Genomic DNA, 6,000 nt, shown 5'->3' on the forward strand with positions numbered 1-6,000 from the left:
CAGGCCAGCCTTTTAGCCAAAGACCCTTGCAAACAGCCTTCCTGCTTTTTTGTAATCCAAAAAAACTCTGCCTTGTGGACTACCTGATGATCTAGCTCTGAGCCCCTCACAAAGCCCTGACAGTGCCCTCACTCCTGCCCTGTAGACCCTTTTCCAGCCAAGAAATATAACCTTCTTCCCCAAAAGGCTCCCAGTCCTTGTTGGAAGAGCTGTAAGGATCCAAACATTTAATTTTAGGTTGGAGATCAAATTCGATTGTATCTTAGGTCATTTCTTGGAGCCTTATAATTGCTCACAGCTGGAAATGCCTTTATCTAGTGCTTCTAGTTTGGAGCCAGTGAGCAACTGGCACCACAAAAGTCTGAAATAACTAATTTTCTGAGGTGGATGAAAAGGACCCTTGAACTGGAATTGGTCATCAGCAGAGGATTGTTCCTACATCTGCTTAGGGTGGAAAGAGGAAAACATATGGTTTTTTATTTCCTCTTTTGTAAAATGATGAACAGATTTGAAATTATGTATTGATGGCTCAATGTAAAGGGAGTTGAGAATGCACAGGCTGTGGGTATTCCTTCCCCATAAGCTCATTAACCCATACATTCCCTTGCATCCTACCAAGGCAGTATGCTGAAGAACAGCAAAAGCAGTTTCATGCATTGCTGCAAGGGGAAGTTGGATCAGGTGTAAGAAACAAATTCTTCCCTGAGAGCAGTGTGGCACTGGAACATGCGGCCAGAGGGACTGTGGGATCTCCATACCTGACACTGTCCAAACTCAACAGGAAAAGGACCTAAGCAACTTCACGTAGCCTTGAAGATAGCCCTGCTGCTAGCAGTAGGTAGGACTGAAAACATCCAGATATGCAATCCCACCTAAAGTGCTCTATGATTCATCAAAGGTACCAAATATCAGGACAGCTTCATATTGCACTCTCACAGTACAGAAACTGTAGATAAGAAAGCACCATATGCAGCAACTGTCTTCCAAAGCAGATGCAGTGCTTTGGCACTATGCTTCTCCACCCTCAGGATTCCTCGGCCAAAGTCTACTCAGAACAGACCTCCATGGCTGCTTTGAGATATATGACTGAGTATCAGTTGGCTGCATGATCAAGAGATCCCCTTCTAGAGGAAAAAGAGTGCTTAATCACATACTCCTTCCACAGTAGTCTGATACGGCTGCTGTGTTTGGTACTGGTTGTTTGGCTGGTCCTTTTTGGATACCACACAAGGGCCTTTGGCAGCTGAGCTCAGAATCTGACTCGATTTGCAAAATCAAGAGCTTCAAACAATTCCTCCCTATCTGCTAGGGCAGATCTTAGTTTATTCCTGTCTCTTTTCCTCTCTAACTCCTTCACACCTAAGTTGCCTTTCCTGGTCTTATTCTGAACCAGTCAATATGGGACAACATGGGTGATGTGGAGGACCAGGGTGTATAGATGTATGGCAGAGATCAAACCCTGAGGTGACAGAATGGAAGAAATGTCTCTGCAGTGTGGGAGACCTGTACAATACGAGACTTCAGCATCTCACATCACACAGGTCATTCTCCCCAGCAGGTGTCCATTACCCTCAGGTGAATGGAAATCACAGTGACAGTGAGAGAGAGTGGCAGGCAACTTGCTGTGAGCAAGCGATGGTGCTGGAGTACTGGACCTCATAATCAGCTAAGGCATTTGCAGGAAACCAGGAAGTTGTCCAATAGCAGGTCAAGAGAAATTATTTCTAATTAAACAGCTAAGAGAGAGCAAGTATTGTGTGAGCACAAAAACAGAATGTGAAAAACCTTGCTCTGGTATGCAGACTGTCTGCATATAAAATAAGCATTCGTATTTAGTTGTAACCAGGTAGACATATAAAGGCTAAAGTCACAGGATTTGTCTTAGACAACATGTGAGGTAAACAATGGCTAACCAGCATGAACTGGAACACTGAAGAGGGGTTTGGGGGATCTCTTGGATAATGAAAATCTTGCAAGACCAACAGTACCTGAGTTACTACTAATATCTTACACAAGACTGCTTAGGAAATGGTTTCAGAAACAGCAAATTTGGGTACAGATGTAGCAAAACTGAGATCAATGGGGAAAGAATAATTAGATATATGGTCTTTACTTGGGAGGAGACTGGGTAGAGGAAGATTTGTGGCAAAATTTTGGCTCCAAAAATGGAAAAAAAGGAGAATAAAGTATAAAATCAGTCGAAGAACAAAGGAGGGCAGTGACGTGCGGAAAAAAACTTTACAACCTGAAAGGTTATAAAGTAGGTATGTTTATTGCACACAGATGCATGGGGGATCGCTCCAGCACAAATGTGCATGCCCATCGTGGCCGCTTGTCCAGTATTTATACAATTAAAACACTACATATTCCAGAGACATCTATACATATTCATGATCTATCCCCAAAAAGGCAGTTCCTTCCAGTCACTCCATTTCCATAATCTCTGCCTTGGGCCCCTCCTTGGTGCGCTTGCGCAGTCCCTCCAGGTGGTCATGAACAGGGGTCTTCAGGGATGAAGGCCATAGGTCTTCCTCGCTGTGTACTTTTCACCTCTCCCCTGAAATCTCTAATTTGGCTGAGCTTGCAGTCCCAGACCAGGACTGGTCTGTCCTTGAGTGCACATCTGGCTACCTCCCTTTTGTTATTGTTTGAAGATGGATGTTAGCTAGCCCTCGTTAGCCCTTATCTCCTCCCGCCTTTGACACCTTTGAACCATGAATTACATCCTTGGTTTCGTCTTTTCTGTTTCCCCTTATCAGCTTCTTTCTCCAGCATTCTGGGCCTCCTTCTCAGGCCGTTTGCAGGGGTTAGTAATTAATTGCCTACTTGCATGCATGTTAGTTCTGGGAAAGCAGGTTTTAATAGTTTTAGCGTTTTCTATGTAGCTCTCTATTAATATTTTCGATACATCTTCGATTAGAAAGTATATTTTCTATATGGCCCCCTGTCAGGCAGGTCTTCCAAAGGCAGGAATATGGATCCCTACAGCTTGTAGTGAACCTGCCTTGAGGATCCAAATTATGTTGGGCTCAGCATCTCACAAGTGCCTTTCTCCTGGTTTCTTTTATTCTCCTGTAAAACCACGGCCAGGCCTTTTTAGGCCTGTCTGTGCTTCTTTCAGCAGATCAGCGGCAAGAGACAGAGTGCTTTAGAGGAGAGGCTTCTTCCCACCATTATCATCAGCAGCTGGTTGCCCCCTCTGTCACCACAGTTCTTTGGTGGTGGTACTGATTTTAGTGTTTCATGAAAGTAATTAGTGAGAAGAATAAGGATTATTTTTCTTCATGACAAAAAAAAAAAAAAAAAAGGGAGAGAGAAAAAAGCAGTGGTCTGGTCTTAGACCCAGATTGTTTGGGGGTTTTTTATTATTATCCAAGACACAACACAGCACAGTAGACAGTTGTATCAGCATCAGGGATGGGACAGCTAACTGCAGAAGAGAGGTGAGAATGAAATGCCAGAGGGGAAAAAGTGAAATTATTAAACCAATACCACAGAGTTATAACAATGCCCCTGCAAGAAGTTTCAAGTGCATCAGCCATATACTGCCCTTTGACTCTCTCCTCCGCTGTCTTTTTTGGTTGCAATGCAAACATTGGAACTTAAGCTTTTACTAGTCTAGTCCTTCTACTTCATACCAGATGATGAACCTTTCAAGATAAGGATCATGTGAAAACATCCCATGCAGCAGAAATCACCAGTATTTCCCAGGCAGTGTGGCCAGGCTACTGTTATGATAACATCCATATTAGCTCATCCAATCCTGACTTTAGCTGAAGAGCAATTTAGCATTACAAAGTTGCACAGCAAACATGGCCAGCCTGCCCCAAGTGAGCTCACATGCCTATTGTACAAGGAGGATTTTACAGCCAACAGGAGGTTCTAAATCAGCTCACTACTCAATTCAGGCTACCAAGAAAGGGACACAGCAGGGATGCTCCATTCAGGGATGCACAGTAAGAATGCATTTGCACAGGAAAACCAGACTAAGGAAAAGGCGGTCAAAACAGACAGGCCTCCTGCTGGGCACTGCTGCCCACCGTTGTGTGGAGATCTTATTCCCTGATCTGTGACTTGCTCAGAAGGTGTCAGTGGTTCAGTAGGGTGAGTTATCAGAGTGATGGTTACTTTCAGTAGCATACTGCAGCATGGTACAAATCGTGATTCCTGGTGCAGCAGCTTTAGTTCAGTAGGAAGCTCATCCTACCTAATACAAACTTTTTCACAGGAGAGGGGTTCCCTTATGCCACTCTCTAATTTACAGCTCAGAAATATCCATTTCATTTCAATTGTCCGTTGTTTTTCATCTCCTTTACTTTTTCTGCTGCATTTAGTCTGCAAGCTTTTTGGGACAGGAACTGCCTTCTAACTTCTGCTAAGGGTATATCTAGTAACTGATTCTGTGGGGACCTACTCGGGCCTCTAAGAGGTACAGGAGTGGCCTGGAGAAAAGGAAAAATGGTTAAATCCCGTGTACCATCAAAGAAAATAACTGCAGAATAAAGTTTTTGGCTGAGTGTTACTTCTCATTGTCAGTGCATCTAGGAATAGCAAGTTTCACATATTCTGCAATCTCCACTTTCCTCTTTTCTTATAAACTTTTAAAAGCCAGAACAGATGTGTTTCCAGTGTCAGAACTCCTTTAAATGACATTTCTCTCTTATATCTCCCAAAACAACATTGTACACTTCTCATCTGTGGTCTAAAAAGAAAAGATAAAAGGAAACAAAATTAAAAAGGGAAAAAAAAAAAGGAATAAAGTCGGAAACAGCATGAGAGAGAGCGGGAGTGCAAAGAAACATAAAGAAGTGCAGGAATAAATGTTGTAAGGGAACATGGAAGAATTTGAGGTGGGATAAAAGAGAAAAAGGGGTAAATTGGGGGGGAATTCTGCTGTCTAAAAAAAGATCAAAGACCTTTGAAGGAATTTTTTATAGAAAATTCCTTAAAAAGAAGACAGTAGCTGTCATGAAAAATACATACATTTCACTTTATTTCTTCACTTGGCTTGGCAAGGATCATCATTTATTAGAGACAGTCAGGTGTATCCTATAATGAAGAATCATCTGTCAGAACTAAACAAAAACAGAGCAGCATGCATAGTGTAGAGATGTAATTATTAAGTCTCACCAGAAGAATCATGAACACTGACTGCTTTACATGTCCACTGCGCTACTAATGTCAGTACTAACTGCTGTAATCTCCCAGAGGTTTTGGTGTCAGTTCTCTGAGCAAGGGAGAAGGAAGGTAAGTCAGCACATGCAAGTGCTCTCCAAGGAAATAGGGAGTTTTTTAACAGGATGAATACACTGTTACTGTGATAGACCCTGCACGACCACTTCTCTCAGGTGTGATCCTATGAGCTAGATGTTGGTACCTGCACCTGTCTTGCCTTTTCCTGCTTAATGCCATCCATGGACACAATGAATATCTTCTTTAGTATCTGCACCAGCAGTAAAATGCCAGCTTATACAGGACACATGTTTGTATCGGACGTTTTCTGAAAACACAATGCAGTACTCTTTCTTTCCCACTCTTGCTTCTCTCTCTCTTCCCAGTAATGCCTGGCATTTTCTTTCTGTCTCTTGCTGATGATGCTATCAATGGACATAGTGCTTGCCAGCAGCAGAAAGGAAACCAATCTCCCTTTCTACTTGGGCTGCTATCTGAGCAGATGGGACAAAACCACCTCCCCCACAAGATTCTCACTGAGAAATTTCTAAGACTTGCAGAGTAGGACCAAGGGAGTGGGGAGAACTGGCTGTGCTTTCCTCTGCAAAAAGAAGCAATATGCAGAGCAATGAGGTCTATTCCCAGGCTGTTCTTCCAATATGGCTCTTCTGATGTTTTTCCAGCTGAAGACAACATCTCAAACACTGGGCATCACAGAGTTTCTTGAGGAAAACCAGAAGCTAGCTCAAGTTTGAACAACAACAGATTTTTTTTACTGCAGTCAGACCATGTCTTCAGTGTACGTATCCTCAGAAGAGAATGTCACTG

The sequence above is a fragment of the Leptosomus discolor genome, chromosome 1 (assembly GCF_034619465.1).
Source record: "Leptosomus discolor isolate bLepDis1 chromosome 1, bLepDis1.hap2, whole genome shotgun sequence".
Lineage (NCBI taxonomy): Eukaryota > Metazoa > Chordata > Aves > Leptosomiformes > Leptosomidae > Leptosomus > Leptosomus discolor.